The sequence below is a fragment of the Tenrec ecaudatus genome, chromosome X, assembly GCF_050624435.1.
Source record: "Tenrec ecaudatus isolate mTenEca1 chromosome X, mTenEca1.hap1, whole genome shotgun sequence".
NCBI lineage: Eukaryota > Metazoa > Chordata > Mammalia > Afrosoricida > Tenrecidae > Tenrec > Tenrec ecaudatus.
Window position 1 is genome coordinate 121,874,391 of NC_134548.1, and position 18,894 is coordinate 121,893,284.

The following is an 18,894-nucleotide window of genomic DNA, read 5'->3' on the forward strand; positions in this document are numbered from 1 at the left end:
ATTACAGTAGAATGTATTCGCAACTTCCCAACCCACAGAGCAAGTAAAGCTGATTGTTTTTGTGCAGTAGGCTGACTTGCAGAGTAGGGTGCCTCTGGGTACTTAATTGGGAAGGTGGGTTTGCTAACCTATGGAACTTGAGCTGAATGCCTTCGGATTGAGGCTTTATTAGCAGACATGACAAAACTTTGTAATGTGTCCTGACTTTTACTCACTCACTCACTCACTCACTCAATCGTCGCACACCAGACTCCCCAAACCTAACTCAACGCCATCAAGTCAATGCCTGCTCATAGCGACTCTATAGGACAGAGTAGAACTGTCCGCCCACTCACACCCCCCCCTGTGATTTTCTGAGACTGCAACTCTTTGCACAAACACACAAAACACAGCAAGAACACACCCACTAGTACTCAGGTGCCTGTCATATAGCAGAAAATGGATTAGGTGCTTTATCTTATTTAACTGAATAAATATGTCTCAAACCCCACAAAGGTAAGTACTAGTACTGCCCCTCATTTACATAAAAGGAAACGCCTCTGAAGGGCTTCGGCTGGAGTCCCAGACCAGGCATGTCATTGCTAAGCAGCAGATCCAGGAAGCTAGCCTGGGAATATCTGATTTCAAACCCCCTGCTTTAAACTATTTTCCGCTTTCAGTTTTGGTTTCTGGTTCAATAAAGATATCTTCTCACTCCAGGACTCCCAGGAATCTTTTCACTCCTGTCCTTAGAGAAATACCCTTAGAGATCTTGCATTTTCTCCCCAACTTCATCTTGACCAAGACAATCTGTCCAAGGGTCGCCGTCAGATAACCTTTTTCTCACAACTCCCCAATGTACCCACGGTCACGTAGTCTGTTCTGGCTAGGTGGCGGAGTGCCTTCCACCTGGGCTGCCCACCCCAAAGTCCCTCACTCCAACAGAGAGCCATGAACTTATATGTTTCGGCCAAGATTTACAGCCTCAGAAACTCATCCGGGGCAGTTCTGTTGTGTCTTATAGGGTCCACTATGAATTGGAATTGACTTGGTGGGAGAGGATTGGGTTTCCAAGATTATAAATCTTTATGGGAGCAGGCAGCCTCATCTTTCTCCCTCAGAGCGTGTGTGTTTTGTTTTGGTGGTCAGAGCCCTGGTAGCATAGTGGGCTACACGTTAAGCTGCTAACAGCAATGTTGGCCATTCGAAACCACCTGGGGTGAAAGATCAGGCTTTCTATTACGGAAAGATCTACAGTCTCCAAAACCCACAGGGGTAAGTCTGCTTTGACCTATAGAGTGGCTGTGACTTGAGGGCAGTGTCAGGCCTTGGCGGAACTGACTCGATGGCAGTGATTTTGTCCGTGTGATCATGCGATGGCAGCTGTGACTACTCTGCTGCAACCACTCTATCTTCTGGCGTTTTCTGCAGAACCAGCTTGATCGTCATGCTTCTTTTCATTCCATCTGTGTGGCTTTCTGGGACATATTGACAGGGGGTCACAGTTGGTGGCTCCCACCATGGCCATGTCCTTTTGCTTACTCTTCTCCCTACACATAAGCACCTCGACTATATTCTCCAGTGGAGTTCCCTGTCCACGTTACTGGGCACAGGATCAGCACTGCCCCTGAAGGTCAAGATAAGACTCGCTTCCTACCAGAAGCCAGTTCACCCCCTCCTCCCTCCACTCAGCGAAGATGACAGATGACTGATGCTCCACTCAGCAAAGATGACTGATGCCAGGCGGGCCTTCTGCTGATTTCCGACAAAACACCAATGACATCACACAGTCTTGATTGGGAGGGAATCTGGCTGGCCGTAGCTTATTACACTGATTTCTGCTTTTGGATTACCCATGATCAGCGCAATCCCCCAGGGTCAGAGCTCCAAAGATACTTGCTTGAGTTTAGAAGAACTACCGATAGGTGGGTAAGCAAGAAGGATTTCCAACACATTCCCTTTCTAGCAACAAAATGATACCATAATTACATTCCATTTTCTTCTTTTTATCATTTTATTAGGGGTTCATACAACTCTTATCACAATCCATACACACATCAATTATGTAAAGCACATCTGTACATTTATTGCCCTCATCATTTTCAATTACATTCCATTTTCATCTCTTCCACAGCGCTCCCTGAGGGAGAGGACCCCATCTGCCCTGTACTACAAGCTCTAGGCAGAGTAGAGCTCTATACCCTGGAGGTTCATTAAAATACTTGTTAATGTGTTGATGAATATGTGCCTTCCCAGTTCTGATCTCGCCTCTTTTTAGAAAGGAATCCCTTGCTTGTCTGCCTGTGGCTATTAAATGAGGAAGGATGAGAGGCAGTTGTCAAAAATACCAACAGAGCATGTGTTAGTAGGAAAGTATTACTTGAGTCAAAGATAGCCCTAGGTCACACTGGCTCATCCTGAGAGACTGGTGGGCTCTGGCTTTGTATGAAAGGCCCTGATGTGTGTGCGTGTGCATGTGTGTTATGTGTAATAGTGCCTAGAACTCATACCTTTCTCCACAGTCCCTAGGATAAAACAGGTAGGTCCCCCTTGTTCCCCACACTTGTCCAAATAAGGCTACAGTGGGTAGGGGGCTCTTTTCCCTTCTAGAGCTGCCCTTGATGGTTTCTAGTAACTCGATTTGCCAATATGGAGTGAGGTGCTAGGGGTGGGAGGGTGGGATTTACTTGGGTCTTTACTTTCTGCCTGTGACTCAGGGCTCAGATCTGCACTTTGGGAAATCTAGTAGCTTTTAGGGAAACGAGAAAGCAAAGGAGGAAATGAATCTCAACCTGCTAGGAAATGCCATCTTAATGTGTAGCCGTGGTTGTTTTGTAAATAAAGGGGGCCATTAATTGCAGTTTCATAGTGATGGTAGCTATCTGATTATTGGGGATTAGCCGAGGAAGTGCTATCAGATATCCCTCTCTAAATATCTTCACAAAAAATCTTGTGAGACAGATTCAAATGCACACCGAATTCCATGCTGTCAAGTCGTGCGACTCTATCAGGTAGAATCGAACTGCCCCTGAGGGTTTCTGAGGCTGTAAATCTTTCTGTGAGTTGAAAATCTCATCTTTCTCTGTCATAGTGGCTGGCAGTTTCGAATCACTGACCTTATGGTTAGCAGACTAATGAGTAAGTGACCCACGACACCACCAGGGATCTGGAAGCTAGGGCAGGCATTACTGGTCATATTTTGTGGATGAGGAAATTGAGGTCCAGATGGGGCAAAGGGAATTATCAAAGGCATTTAAGATAGCAAGTCAATAGAAGTACTACACAAGGGAGGCCTTCCAACTCTTAAGGATTCAGATTCGTTCTGCTCCATCCAAACATTTGTTCTGTTCCATCCAAACATCAAAGTTCCATCCAAACACCAAAGTAACCTGCCCTCTCTGACTACTTTCTACTTTTCTCAGTATTTTTTAAAAGCCAAATGCACACGTCCCACCCCACCATCCCCAAATACCACTGCCATCAAGTCAATTTCAACTCAGAGAGCCAACTTTGCTGGCTTATAAAATGCAAAGAACTTCCCCATAGGGTTTTCAAAGCTATAAATCTTTACAGAAGTAGACTGCCACATCTTTTTTCCCCATAGACTCAAAGCACAAGCGCTTTAACTACTGCAGACCCCTGGGCTCCTAGAAGCAAAACAGTAGAATGGAAAGAGCACTGGATTTGGAGCCTGAACTTCAGCTTTGACCTTTACAACCTGATTGGCTGTCGCCAAGTCAATTCGTATCTCTGAGCCAATCTCTAAGACTAGTCAAATTGAAACAATACCACCTTCTTGCAGGTTAGTGTGAGATTCAAATGAGATAATAAAGGCTATCATGGGAAATTACAGAGAGAGTATATAGCCATGGTTCCATTCTAGTTCAATCAGCAAATAAAGGCCCTGTGGTCCTGGGTTCCCAAATCAAATACAATGGAAGTCAAACAACCACCGAGTTTCTTCTTCCCCGGCCTCCAATCTTGCACTCTCGGTCTGGAAACATTTAAGGACTTCTTTCTTGGGAATCAGATATTCAGGTTTTAATTTATGCCTATACTTACACAAAAAGCCTCAAGGTTGGCAGTTTAAAACCACCAGCCACTCTGTGTGATGAAGATGACACTTTCTACTTCCATCAACATTAATAGCCTCAGAAATCCACAGAGGCCATTCTATTCTGTCTTATAAGGTCACTGTGAGTCACAATCAACTCGATGGCAATGAGTTAGGTTTATTTTGTGCTTGCATACTTACAAAGCCTACTGTATGGCTTATTGTTATTAGTCCTACACAATCTTTTGTATATTAATGTTTGCCCTGGGTCTGGAATGCCTAACTTGTGTGAATGAGTGTTTGAACTGTATACACACAAATGGGTTTTTTAAATCAGTGAAAGGTTTAAATTATTACTCAGCAATGACCTCCATTCTATAAATCTGGATAAATCGCCATTCTCATTCTCAGCTAGAACCTACAAAGTAGAGACATTCACATTTGCATCATGAGCTAAACTGCTCAGTTCCTTTGGGCTAAATATCTGTAGGAATTCAGGTCTATGGTTACTTAGAATTCAAACCTCGCATCCTTAGCCCCAGAGTCCAATACATTTTCTAAGAAAGGATGCCTCCACGAGTGGGGGATTTCCCAGAGGCTGACTTGAGATAGCAATATGGGCTAGTTTTTACATCTGGAGTGTTCCCTGTTGTCTCATTCCCCTCACTCGGGAGCTTCAAGGAAGGTGAGAAAAAGGAAGATAAATTGGGCATGGGAAAAAACTGAGTTACTCCTGAAAGTGGAGAGAGAAGCCTTTGCTAAATATGGATCTGACGGAAAGTAAGCTCTACACTGAAAGATTAGGCTGAAGCGGTGGTGAATATTCTCAATGTGTTCTCGATACATTTATAAACGGTGTTTTTACTGGTGGCAGGGGACACATGTTACCAGTACTACTTTAAAAATTAACCCTGAAATTTCGAAGCATACGCAAAATTAGAGAAGATAATGAAACACCATGAACCCTCTCCACCTTCACCAGCCATCACATTGTGCCACCTTTGTTTCATGTACCCCTCCCTTTTGTTGCCAAACTCTGTTACAGGATGGCCAAGACCTTGTGTTTCTTCACCCCCTAGATGCTTGGTTTTATATCTCATGAAAATGAGAGAGGGTGTTCATAATCAAAATCACTAAAAATCATTCCTTAATATCTTTCATTGAACGCTTGTTCTTGATTTAAATGTCCCCTATTTTATTTAAAAATGTACTTTCCCCATTTACTTGTTTGACTCAGGTACATTTTGAAGAGAAACGTAGTGCTTGTTTTCAAAGGCCAAGTCTATTTCCAGGGTATAGCAAGTCCTGAGGTTATGAATGTCTACCTCAACGACCCAATTCAAACTTGCCCTTTTACCTTTGATGCAAATATGCCTTCACTGTGGAAAAAATGGGAACAGCTCCCACTCCTAGTAAGTTTTTCATCACAATAACCTCATTTGCTGTATGTTTAGCTATTAAGTCATTGAAAGGCTTAGAGCCCTTTTTTTCCCCATGAAAACTCACTGCAAATGAGTCATTTCTGACCCATAGCGACTCCATAGGAGAGTCTTTTGGGTTTTAAAAACTCTTTACAGGAGCAGACAGCCTCATCTTTCTCCCAAAGAACCACAGAGAGGTTTGGAGTGCGTAACTTATTATAACACTAGGGATCCTTTTTCAGTTGGTGGGTTCAAATTGCTGGCCTTGTGGTTAGAAGCTCAGTTCTCAACCAAAAACAAGGCTAAACAAGAATCATATGTATCTGCTCTAACGTACTACATATTTGACTTAAAGGCACATTTAGGAACTGAGATCATTAGTAACCCAGAAACTGTGTATATTATTATTTCATAGTGAAAGAAACGACTAGTCGATAAGTATTAAGCACACACTGTTGTTAGGTGCCGCCGAGTCAGTTCTGACTCATAGCAATCCTATGGACAACACCATGCCGTCTCACACTATCCTCACCATTGTTCCTGTGTTTAAGGCCATTGTTGCAGCCACTGTGTGCACCTACTACATCCTTATTATTGATGTGTTAACTTATCTTCAAGAAAGTATGTCCTGCACAAAAATGCAGATCCCTATCTAGTGGTTTTCTTTCATCTACACATTATGAATTGTAATGTTGCAGAAAGCAAGTTTTGAAAGTAAAAAAAAGTTTATCAGTGGACAGAGCAAAGACAGCAAAGGAAGTTGAGGGGGAGATTGGCAGGAATTGTAGAGCAAACCAAGATCAATACAAACACCAAAACCAAACCCTTTGCCACTAGGTGGATTCTGACTCATAGCAACCCTATAGGGAGGCTGCTGGTGGGTTTGAACTGGGCTTAACCATTATGCTAACAGAGTGCCTTTTAAGACCACGGAGGAGCTGGTGGTGTTTTTAAGAGCCATGGTGTAGCTTCTGACTCATAGATAACCTATTAAGGACAAAGTAGAAGTGCTGACGTATGACTTTCTGTCCATTGCAGCTAGAAGGTTAAACCACTGTGCCATTACGAAGCTTTACTTGCTTATTCTTTCTGAGTTCTCTCGCCTCTTTTTATATCGAAGAAAGCCATCCAAGGCCCAAAGAATCAAGAGACTTATCTCTAATAGCAGCAGGTCTAAACTGGATGAAGTCACACCTGTCAATTTTGTGAGATTTGAACCCTGTGGGAGCTACTGATCCTCAGCCACTATCTGGCATGCTATATTTTTTTCCATTAGGGCAATAGCCAGAAGTTATAAGCTGTTGGTTTCAGTTGGATTCTGCAACAGCACACAAGAAAATCCCATTTGCTCCTTTGTACGTTTTTGGTGGGAGCCCTGGTAGTTTAGTAGTTACATGTTGGGCTGTGATCCGTACAGTTGGCAATTCAAAACCACCAGCAGCTCTGCAGGAGAAAGACTGGGCTTCCTCCTTAAAGTTTGGATTTCATTGTCTACTTTCTGTGAACATGATCTAGTGAAGTAAGATTAGAATACCAAGTACTCCCTCAACACAAGAACACTTTGTTCTAATAACCTGACATTCTGTGATGCTCACCTTTCCAACTTGATTGCTGAAGACAAAATGGGTGCATAAGAAAATGTGGTGAAAAAAGCTGATTGTATCCAGCCATCAAAAGATATAGTGTCTGGGGTCTTAAAGGCTTGAAGATAAACAACCGGCTATCTAGCTGAGAAGCAGCCAAGTCCACATGGAGGAAGCACCCCAGCCTGTGTGATCATGAGGTGTTGATGGGATCAGGTATCCGGCATCAAAGACCCAGAACAAAAAATCATATCAATGTGAATGAGGGGGAGTGCAGAGTGAAGACCCAAAGCCTGCCTGTAGACAATCGGACATCCCCATACAGAAGGGTCACAAGGAAGAGACGAGCCAGTCAGGGTGCAATATAGCACTAACTAAACATACAACTTTCCTCTAGTTCTTTAATGCGTCTTCCCCTGATTCCCCACTATTCTGACTCCAATTCTACCTTACAAATCCAGCTAGACCAGAACATGTACACTGGTACAGATAAAAGCTCACAGCACAGGGAATGCATGACAGATCAAACCTTCAGGACCAATAATGAGAGCAGTGATAGCAGGAGGGTAAGGGGAAAGTGGGGGGAGATAGGGGGAGTCGATCACAATGATCCACATATAACCCCCTCCCTGGGGGATGGACAACAGAAAATTGGATGAAGGGAGACATCGACCAGTGTAGGACATGAAAAAAAATGACTCTATAAATTACCAAGGGTTCATTAGGGATGGAGGGTGGGGGAGGGAGGGGGAAAATGAGGAGCTGATACCAATGGCTCAAGTAGAAAGAAAATGCTTTGAAAATAATGATGGCAACATATGTACATATGTGCTTGACACAATGGATGTGTGTAGCGATTGTGATAAGAGCTGCACGAGCCCCCAATAAAACGATTTTAAAAAAAGATTAAAATACCAAGATGAAGCCCAAAGCCTTAACTACTTGGCAAATGAGAAACATATTACAAAGCAACTTGGAACCAAAGTGGAAATCAAAAATTAAATCACAATTTTATCAGAAATAATGACTTGATGCCAAAATCAATCAGCCACACTTTAAGCTCTACAAAGAAAATGCATAAAAATTGAACAAATGTCATTCAACTTGAGAAATTCAAAATATATCAATTCAAGAAAATAAAATAAAAGTAAGAAGAGAGTGAATTCTTTTAAATGTGAAAGCTCATGAAATAAAACGATCATAAAAGGTAAATTAAAATGAAAAAATAAAACAAAACACCTGGTTCTTTTGGAGATCCTGATTTAAGGGACAAGAAGGCAAAGCAATCCTAAAACTATAATAACAAGGGAAAATGAAATATAATCCCAATTATAGCTACTATATCGTGTGCTCATCAATGTTTGCCAGTTGGCTGACCAGATAAATACGTGAATAAAAGCCTCAACTTAGAGTACTTGCTGATTTCCATGGTGTTAAGATTCCTATGATGGTGGGGTTTGAGCTGTAAATGTATAGGCACTGAACCCCAAACTGGGAAGAAATGTGCATAATTAGCAAGAGAGTGAGAGCCAGCTCTGACATACCCTAGAGAGATGACATTATAGTAATTATATAAGAATGTGATGTGCAACCTAGCAAATATTACCTAATTTTACCCAAGAGGAAACATAAACTCAAAAAAACAAACCCTGGTGAGATTAGACAGGAGATGACAGAGCTACAATTTAACTTATTTCACTCTGTATGTCCAGATGGTTTTTGAGCGCAGTTCCACATATCCCTTAAAAGCTGCTCATTCTCATGCTACTCGAACTGCTACCCCACTCCAGTGCCATCAAGTCGATCTCAACTCATAATGACAGAGTAAAACTGCCCCTTTAGGATCCCAAGACTTTCCAGGAGCGGACAGTCTTCTCTTTCTTCCTCAGAGTAACTGGTGGGTTTGAAGTGTTGGCCTTTTGGTTAGCTATCCAGTGCTCCCAGGGCCTCTTAAACTGTTGAAGACTACAGAAAAAGATTAAAGAGATACCAGATATACTTACTATGAGGTAGCGCCGACTTGATGGCACCTAATAACAACACCGTATAACCACAATACAAAAAAACCTATGAAAGATTACTGAATGTTTCAAGGACAACGGTACTTGTAGGTGATTCTGCTTTTGAACATACACAGAAAACCTCAAAATGAAATAGAAAATGAAGCACAACAGGGCAGCGAAATTATAAAATATAACCAAACAAGGTTGATTATAGGAATAAACGTATGACTCAACATTAGAAAATATCCCGATATAAACCCAGTGCAAATGGGTTGATTCTGATTCATAGACTCTGTAGGATGGAATGGAATTGCTCTGTATAACTGTTCTGTAAGGCTACTTTACTAAAGCAGACTGCCTAATCCTTCTCCCATAGGGCAAAGGCTCCCTAGTGCTGTAGTGGGTTACACGTTGAGCTATGCACCCAATGCGCCACAGGAGACCGATGTGCCTTTCTACTCCTGTAAATAGTTACAGTCTCAGAAACCCATAGAGGTAGTTCTATTCTGCCCTACAGGGTCTCTTTGAGTCAGAATTGGTTCAATAGCACTCAGTCTGGTTTGGAAATTTTTTGGGGGGGTGGGTCTCATACAGAGCAGTTAGTGGGTTTTGAACTGTTCACCATTCAGTTACTGATTCCACACTTTTGCCCCCTGTTTCACCGGGGCTACTGTGTACCAGCATATCCTGTAACTCACTATTATCAAGTTGATTCCAACTCACAGTGAAACTACAGGGTGGAGTAAAAGTGCTCCTGTGGATTTTCAAAGCTGTAAATCTTTCTGGGAGTAGAAAGGTTTCTCCCATACCAACATACAGGGTTGTTTATACCTTCTAAAATAGCTAAGAAGCATCAAAGCCCACATGGAAGATGCACACCAGCTTGGCTGACCACGAGGTATACAAGGGACCAGTTATCAGACATCAAAGAACTAAAAATCATATCAGTGGGTACCCACCTCCCTAATACGATCACTGAACACAAATGTGTGCATAAGCAAATGTGGTGAAGAAAGCTGATGGTGCCCAGCTATCAAAAGATATAGCATTTGGTGTCTTAAAGGCTCAAAGATAAACAAGTGGCCATCTAGTTCAGAAGCAACAAAGCCCACATGGAAGAAACACACCAGCCTATGTGACCATGAGCTATCGAAGGGATCAGGTATCAAGCATCAGGGAACAAAAAAGCATATAATTGAAAATGTGGGTGAGTGCAGAGTGGAGACTCAAAGCCCATTCATTGGTAGCCAACTGGACACCCCTTACTGAAGGGTTGTGGGGAGGAGATGAGCCAGTCAGGGTAGCAACAATGAAACATATAACTTTCCTCTAGTTCCTAAATGTTCCTCCCACCCACTATCATGATCCCAATTCTACCTTACAAATATGGCTAGACCAGAGGATGTACATAGGTACAGATAGCAACTGGAAACACAGGGAATCCAGGACAGATGACTCCTTCAGGACTAGTGGTGAGAGTGGCGATGCCTGGAGGGTGGAGAGAATGTGGGGTAGAAAGGGGGAACTGATGACAAGAATCTACGTATAGCCTCCTCCCTGGGGGGTGGACAGCAGAGAAGAAGGCAGGGGGAGACGTCAGACAGTGTAATATATGACAAAATAATAATATTTTATGAATGATGAAGGGTTCATGAGATAGGGGGGTTGAGGAGGGATGGGGAAAATGAGCAGCAGACATTAAGGGCTCAAGTAGAAGGCAAATGTTTTGAGAATGATGACGGCAACAAAAGTACATATGTTCTTGACACAAGGGATGTATGTATGGATTGTGATAGAAATTGTATGAGCCCTCAATAAAATGATTTTTAAAAGTATTCTAAACACCATTTGACAATCAATCCTAATGAAATCTGTAAATAAGAAACTTTTAAGAGCATAAAAGCTATTTATCAAAGAAAATGACATGGCCTTTTTCTGTACTCGCCTTCATGAAGCGATTACTGAAAATAATGGATGCTACAGCAACGTGTGAAGAAAGCAGATGGTGCCTGGCTATCAATTGGAATAGTGTCTGAGGTCTTACAGTCTTGTATTTAAACAAGCAGCCATCTAAGTAAGGCATCACCTAAGCCCACATCAAAGAAGTACACTAGCCTGTATGATCCAAAGATGGCAAGTAACAAAATCCAAATACGATGAAGGGAAAGGAATGAGAGCATAAAATGTGAACACCCTGCAAGGTCTACCTTGCAGGACTGGATAGGACAGAGGCTGTACACTGGTACATATGAGGGCTGGAGGTACAGGGAATCCAGGGTGGATGATACCTTCAGGACCAAGGGTGTGAGGGCGATGCTGGGAGAGTGGAGGGTGAGTGGGTTGGAAAGGGGGAACTGATTACAAGGATCCACATGTGACCTCTTCCCTGGGAGAGGGACAGCAGAGAAGGGGGGAAGGGAGACTCCGGATAGGGCAAGATATGACAAAATAACGAGGTATAAATTACCAAGGGCACATGAGGGAGGGGGGAAAGGGGAGGGAGGGGAAAAAAAAGAGGACCTGATGCAAGGGGCTTAAGTGGAGAGCAAATGCCTTGAGAATGATTGGGGCAGGGAATGTATGGATGTGCTTTATACAATTGATGCATGTATATATGGATGGTGATAAGAGTTGTATGGGTCCCTAATAAAATGTAAAAAAAGAAAAGAGGAGAAAAAAATGATTAGGGCAAAGACTGTACAGATGTGCTTTATACAATTGATGTATGTATATGTATGAACTGTGATAAGAATTGTATGAGCCCCTAATAAATTGTTAAAATTTTTTAAAAATGTGAACACCCAATTTATAGAAAGCTACGGGGGACAGTGGGAGCCCCAAATCCACTTGCAGAGTACTTATGCGAATCCAGCCTCTGGTAGATGCCCTGTAGCCACCGTCGAGGGACACAAACAGCTTTACTATCTGGCAGGGATGATAACTGAACACTTGCTGATAGTGGAGGGAACTACAGTATAAGATGGAAACTGGTCAGTTGACCTCCCTCTTAATATATCCTGAATTTGCTCTAGCTTGAAATCTTTCTCATTCCAAGAAAGAAATTTTCTCTCTGGCTTATTTTAATATCGCTGGTGATCTTTTCTTTCTTCCTTTTTTTACCTGTTTTGTTTTTGCTTTTTATTGTTTCTGTTCTGTTTCCTAGTTTATGAAGCACAGAAAGAGCAGCTGTATAGAGACAATTACTGATGTAATAGCTTATCAGGGATGGTTGGGGAGCCTGAGGGGAATTGAGCAAATAATGAATACAGGAGGGTGACGATGTATATCTTTTTTAAAGCAACTTAACTATTGAAGTATATGATATGTGAACTTTAAATCAATAAAATTATTGGAAAAAAAGGAACATAGCAAATTTACCAAATGGTGAAATGCTAAGATCCTTTCCAATGAGTTTATGAACAACATAAGGATGTCTGTTTATCACCACTATTTTCAATAGTGTTTTGAAAGAATTGGTATAAATATTAGTAAAAATGAGATATAAGTATCTCAGATAAATCAGGGACAATAGTTTAAAAATAATTTAAATTATTATTTTGGTTAAGATGATTATATAAGAACATCTAAAAATTTTAGTGTCCTTGCATGTCTTTTAAAATTGGAAACGGAGAAGGTTATAAAGTGTCTAGGATTTAATTAACAGCAACCAAAAATGGTACTGTAGCTATTTGAAGAAAACAATAAAATATTTAAAAGAATATCCTGAAATAAATCCTGAAGAAATGCAGAGAAACTCCTTGTTTCTGGATGGGAAGATCTAGCACCATGAACATATATTTCTTCCCCAAATTAATTTATGATTGTTATACAGTGATAAGCACAATCCAAAATTAGTATATTACATAAGGGAATAGTTATTTTATATTCATATGGAGAACTAAATGTCCAAAAGTAGGGAGAAATTTTTTTAAATGCCAAAACTTATAAAATTATGTTGCACACCAATATTGACTATAGCAAAAGGTGTAAATAACCCAAATATCCATCAATAGTTTAATTGTTAAGCAAGATGTAGTACATACAGTTTCTCACTATCATCGAGCCAATTTCTATTCATAACGACCTTGGTGGCTTACCGGCGTACTAGGTTACATGTCAGGTTGCTAACCTCAAGATCAGTTGTTCAAAATAAGGTTTATAGTTTCAGAAACCTACAGTGGCAGTTCTACTCTGTACTTACATACAAAGAAGTATTATTCAACCATAAAAAGAAATGAAGAAATAGATACACAGATGAACCCATGCCATGGGCGAGCTTTGAAATAAGCCAGACCAAAACAAATGAGCATTATGCAATCATATGCCAAGGAAATTTCTAGTAAAGGCAAATGCATAGATGCAAAAGATTTAGGGTTATCAGGGCCTGGGAAACAAGGGGATGTTATTTATTAAGAGGTACTGAGTTTCTGTGTGGGGTGATACAATCCTTTTCGAAACGAATAGTGAAGGTGGCAGTACAACATACCAAATATAATGAGTGCCACTAGACCCTACACCTCAGATTATTAAAATGGCTAATTAAATATTTTGACCATAATAAAAATGCCCATTAGAAAGCTATTGGAATCAAAATAATATGATACTGGCATAAGAATAGCAAATTAGGTCAATGAGACAGAGTTTTAAAAAATACTAAACTGATTAAGAGGAACCAAGATGGCCGACAGGGACACCCGCATACTCTGAGAGCTCCTCCAAACAAAGCGAGATTGGCGACCAGGTAGCTGAATAGTAAGAGTCTGAATCCTATACCCTGCCAAGTTATCCATTAAGATAGAGGGTAAGATAAGGGTCTTCCAGGACAAGGAAGAACTCAAAAAATATACTGCAAGTCACCCGACCCTGCAGAACATACTGGCTGACTCACTATGGCCAGAAGATCAAGCTCCAACTAGAACCACCAGGAGACCACCATATAGCCCATCTCCATCTAGAAGCCAACATGCCAGCAACACGTACCAGGACAACACGGTCTCAGATGGAAAAGAGGACAGGATAGAAACCCTCCACTCAAACGCAGTACACTGATATGAAGGAAGATAGGCAAAGACCCAAAACACAAAACAGAATATGTTAACCATGAAGCCAGAGATTGTAATAATCACTTTGAATACAAATGGGCTCAATTCATATGTTAAAAGAAAGAGGCTGGAGGATTGGATTAGAAAACATAACCCATCAATCTGCTGCCTGCAAGAGACACACCTTAAGCAAGCAGACAAGCATATACTGAGAATAAAGGGCTGGCAGAAAGTTTACCAAGCAAATGGTAACTCCAAGAAGGCAGGAGTGGCTATCTTAATCTCCGACAAAATGGATCTCAAGATCCAAAACATAAAAAGAGACAAAGAGGGACATTACATAATGCTCAAAGGCTCAGTAAACCAGGAAGCAATAAGCATACTGAATATTTACGCACCTAATAATGGTGCGGCAAATTTCGTCAAACAAACTATTAAAAAAATGACAGAAGAAATCACGGAAACAACAATAATAGTGGGGGACTTCAACACTCCACTATCAGAGAAAGACAGGTCACAGGGAAAGAAGCTCAGCAAAGAGGCCAGAGAGCTAAACAATGTAATTAGGCAACAGGGCCTGATAGACATCTATAGAGCCTTTCATCCAAAAGCAAAAGGTTTCACATTCTTCTCCAATCCACATGGATCTTTCTCAAGAATAGATCACATGCTGGGGCACAAGGCCAGCCTGAGTAAATTCAAACACATAGATATTATCCAGACGTCTTTCTCAGACCACCATGCCATAAAGCTGGAGATTAATAGAAGGGCACCCAGAAAAGCAAGGGCCACCAATTGGAGAATAAACAACGATCTCCTGCGACATGAATGGGTTAAGGTCCAGATCAGAGAGGATATCAGGAAATTTCTAGAAACTAATGAGAACGAGCATACAACATATCAAAACTTATGGGACACTGCAAAGGCAGTTATCAGAGGTAGCTTGATATCACTGAATGCATACATGAAAAAAGAAGAAAGGCGTATGACAGATATGTTAACACAAAACCTCCAACAACTAGAACAGAGTCAACAGAACTACCCCTCCAATAGCAAGAGAAAAGAAATAATAAAAATCAGGGCGGAGTTAAACCAGTGGGAAGACAAAAGAACAATGCAAAGGATTAACGCAACTAGAAGCTGGTTTTATGAACGAATTAATAAAATTGACACTCCCCTGGCAAAGCTTACCAAAGATAGAAAGGAACAATCATCAATAGCCAGGATGAGGGATGAATCGGGGGCAATAACAACAGACCCCCAATGAGATAAAAAGGATAATCACAAAGTACTATGAAGGTTTGTATTCTAATGAATTCAGAAACCTGGAAGACATGGATAAATATTTAGAAAAACAATCTATCCCTAGATTATCTGAGACAGAGATCAAGAACCTCAACAAACCCATAGCAAAGGAAGAAATAGAGAGTGTCATCAAAAACCTACCAAGGAAAAAGGCCCCAGGGCCAGATGGCTACACAGCAGAATTTTACCAAACATTCAGGGAAGAGCTGACACCGATCCTCCACAAAGTATTCCAGAACATAGAAAAGAACGGCAAGCTCCCAAACTCATTTTACGAAGCCAGCATTACTTTGATACCCAAACAGGGAAAAGACCCCACAAGTGTAGAGAATTATAGACCAATATCTCTAATGAACATAGATGGAAAAATCCTTAACAAAATATTGGCCAATAGAATACAAAGGAACATCAAACATATCATTCACCACGACCAAGTAGGATTCATCCCAGCGATGCAGGGATGGTTTAACATCCGAAAATCCATCAATATCATACACCACATCGAGAAGAAAAAGGATAAAAACCATATGATAATATCCATAGATGCAGAAAAAGCATTTGACAACATCCAGCATCCATTCCTAATCAAAACACTCATGAAGATAGGATTGGAAGGTAAGTTCCTCAAGCTCATACAAGCTATCTATGAAAGACCAACAGCCAACATCATAGTCAATGGAGAAAAGACAAGAACAATACCACTGAAAAAGGGTACAAGACAAGGATGCCCCCTGTCCCCTCTTCTATTCAATATCGTTTTGGAGGTCCTGGCTAACAACATAAGACAGCGGAAGGACATCAAAGGGATCCAGTTGGGAGAGGAGGAGGTGAAACTATCGTTATTTGCAGATGACATGATCCTATACATTGAAGACCCCCAAAACTCCACAGTTGGAATACTTACAGCAATAGAGGAATACGGAAGGGTAGCAGGATACAAGATCAATAAACAGAAGTCGGTAGGGTTTCTATACACATCGGACAGGGCCATGGAAGAGGCGATTAAGAGGGAAGTACCCTTCACAGTAGCCAAGAACAAACTGAAATACCTAGGAATATACTTAACAAAAAATACTAAAGACCTATATAAGCATAATTATAAAACCCTATTACAGGAAACCAAAAGTGACCTTCACAAATGGATGAAGCTCCCCTGCCCATGGTTAGGTAGGCTGAACATAGTAAAGATGACAGTTCTTCCTAAAGCACTCTACAAGTTCAATGCTATACCAATCCAATTACCATCAACCTTCTTCAAAGAATTGGAAAAACTGACCACCAACTTCATATGGAGAGGGAAGAAACCCAGAATTAGCAGAGAACTCCTCAAGAAGAAGGACACAATTGGAGGACTCGCCCTGCCTGATTTTAATGCCTACTACACAGCTACAGTGGTCAAAACAGCATGGTACTGGCACAATGATAGACACTCAGACCAGTGGAAAAGAATAGAAAGCCCAGGAGTAAAATCATCAGCATATAGACAACTGATCTTCGACAAGGGTCCCAAAAACGTCAAGTGGGAAGCAGATGCCCTCTTTAATAAGTGGTGCTGGAAACAATGGATATCCACATGTAGAAAGTTGAAACAAGACGCCTACCTCACCCCATGCACAAGAATACACTCAAGGTGGATCACAGATCTAGAAGTCAAACCCCAAACCATCAGGACCATTAAGGAGGGAATCGGGACTAATCTCAGAGCACTGGCCCAGGGAGCACATAGGCTCACTGCAACAGGGAAGGGGACACACACAGGCGATCTGGAAATCGACAAATGGGATCTAATAAGAATAAAACACCTGTGCACCTCGAAAGACTTTGCCAAGAGGGTGACAAGGCAACCCACAGACTGGGAGAAGATTTTTAGTAATGACACGTCAGACAAAGGGCTCATTACTAAAATCTACAACACCATCATGACCTGCAAAAAGAGGAAAACAGTTAACCCCCTAAGGAAGTGGGCAAAAGAAATGAGAAGAACTTTCACTAGAGAGGAGATCAATATGGCCAATAAATATATGAGAAAGTGCTCGAAGTCCCTTGCCATAAGAGAAATGCAAATCAAAACAACCATGAGATACCACCTAACACCCCTGAGGCTAGCCCAGATCAGTAAATCAGAGAGCAACAAGTGTTGGAGGGGCTGTGGTGAAATAGGAACCCTCCTCCACTGCTGGTGGTCGTGCAGATTTGTACAGACACTGTGGAAAGCAATCTGGCGATACCTAAAGAAAATGGAAATTGATCTACCTTACGACCCAGCCATCCCTCTACTGGGCATATACCCGGTTGAAGCAGCAAATAAAACACGACCAGTCATATGCGCTCCAATGTTTATTGCGGCACAATTCACAATAGCAAAGACTTGGAAACAGCCTAAGTTTCCATCGATAGACGAGTGGATCAGCAAACTTTGGCACATACACACAATGGAGTATTATGCAGCACTAAAAAGCACCGATGAGCACATGAAACACGTTATTTCATGGGAAGAGCTGGAAGGAATTATGCTAAGCGAGGTAAGCCAGTCCCAAAGGGACAGGTACAACATGAGTCCTCTGAGGTAAGTACAATCAGCATGACAGAAATGGGGGATTAATCCACCCAAGGGGAGGGTATGGTTTATATCTCCACAGGGAAAGTGGGACCAGACTTCAACCCAGTGTCGCAAGGTGTGAATGCAATATCCCGGCGTGGAGGAGGGAACCGGTGGAGAGGTCTGGGAGGCAGGCCCCAGCACCATAAATTAAGTGGATTCCTGCCCCTCCCCCGAAAAGAACTTGTTCCAAAGGACGACATTGACCCTGCAGCTATGGGAGATGGACATATTTGATGAGAGCACACGGGAGCAGATGAAGGGGCAGGAGGAGAGAGTGGAGCACAGCCTGGCCCACCAGGCCGTGATGATGATGTTCCTGAGCAGAGCAGCCAGTCCACAGAGAGAACAACATGGCTGGCCCTACTATGAGACATGATGCCCCTCAGTGACTAAGGGCGATACAGGGGACAGCACCGGAGACACAGTGTGGGAATTGCACCTGACCTGATCCCACCACACCGAGGCAATGCACTGGGGGAGTGCAGCGGAACAGCAAGGGAATGGAGTGGCAAGGTCCCCAGGGAATGCTGAAAGTGGACTTTGGGGCCAGGGCGTGGTGCCCCAACAGACTGGACTGGAAAACGCTCCTAAGGGCCAGCAAAGATCCCTGAACTAACTACAAGCTTTTCTCTTGTGAACTGTTTTGTTCTGTTCTTTGTCAGTGGTTTGTTTTGGTTGTTTTGTTGTCTGGTTGTATACTGTTGCTTTGTGTTCCTCTGTCTAGTTTTCGTGCATGTTAGTGACTCCACAGGTCTGTCTGAATAGGACAGGCTGGATGAACTATCTGGATGAAAAACAACGGGACCGACAGTTCCGGGGGGACTTGGGGTGGGGGGTAGGGGGGGGTAAGGAAGTGGTGTTAACAAACCCAGGGACAAGGGAAAAACATGGGATCCCAAAGGGTA

The 18,894-nt window shown here is 42.0% G+C and overlaps 1 protein-coding gene across 4 annotated transcripts in view; it reads right to left on the bottom strand.

Annotated features, from left to right (window-relative positions):
* Window positions 1–18,894, bottom strand: part of MID2 (midline 2) — a 133,315-nt gene that overhangs the window by 43,576 nt on the left and 70,845 nt on the right. The gene's annotated exons all lie outside the window — the stretch shown is intronic.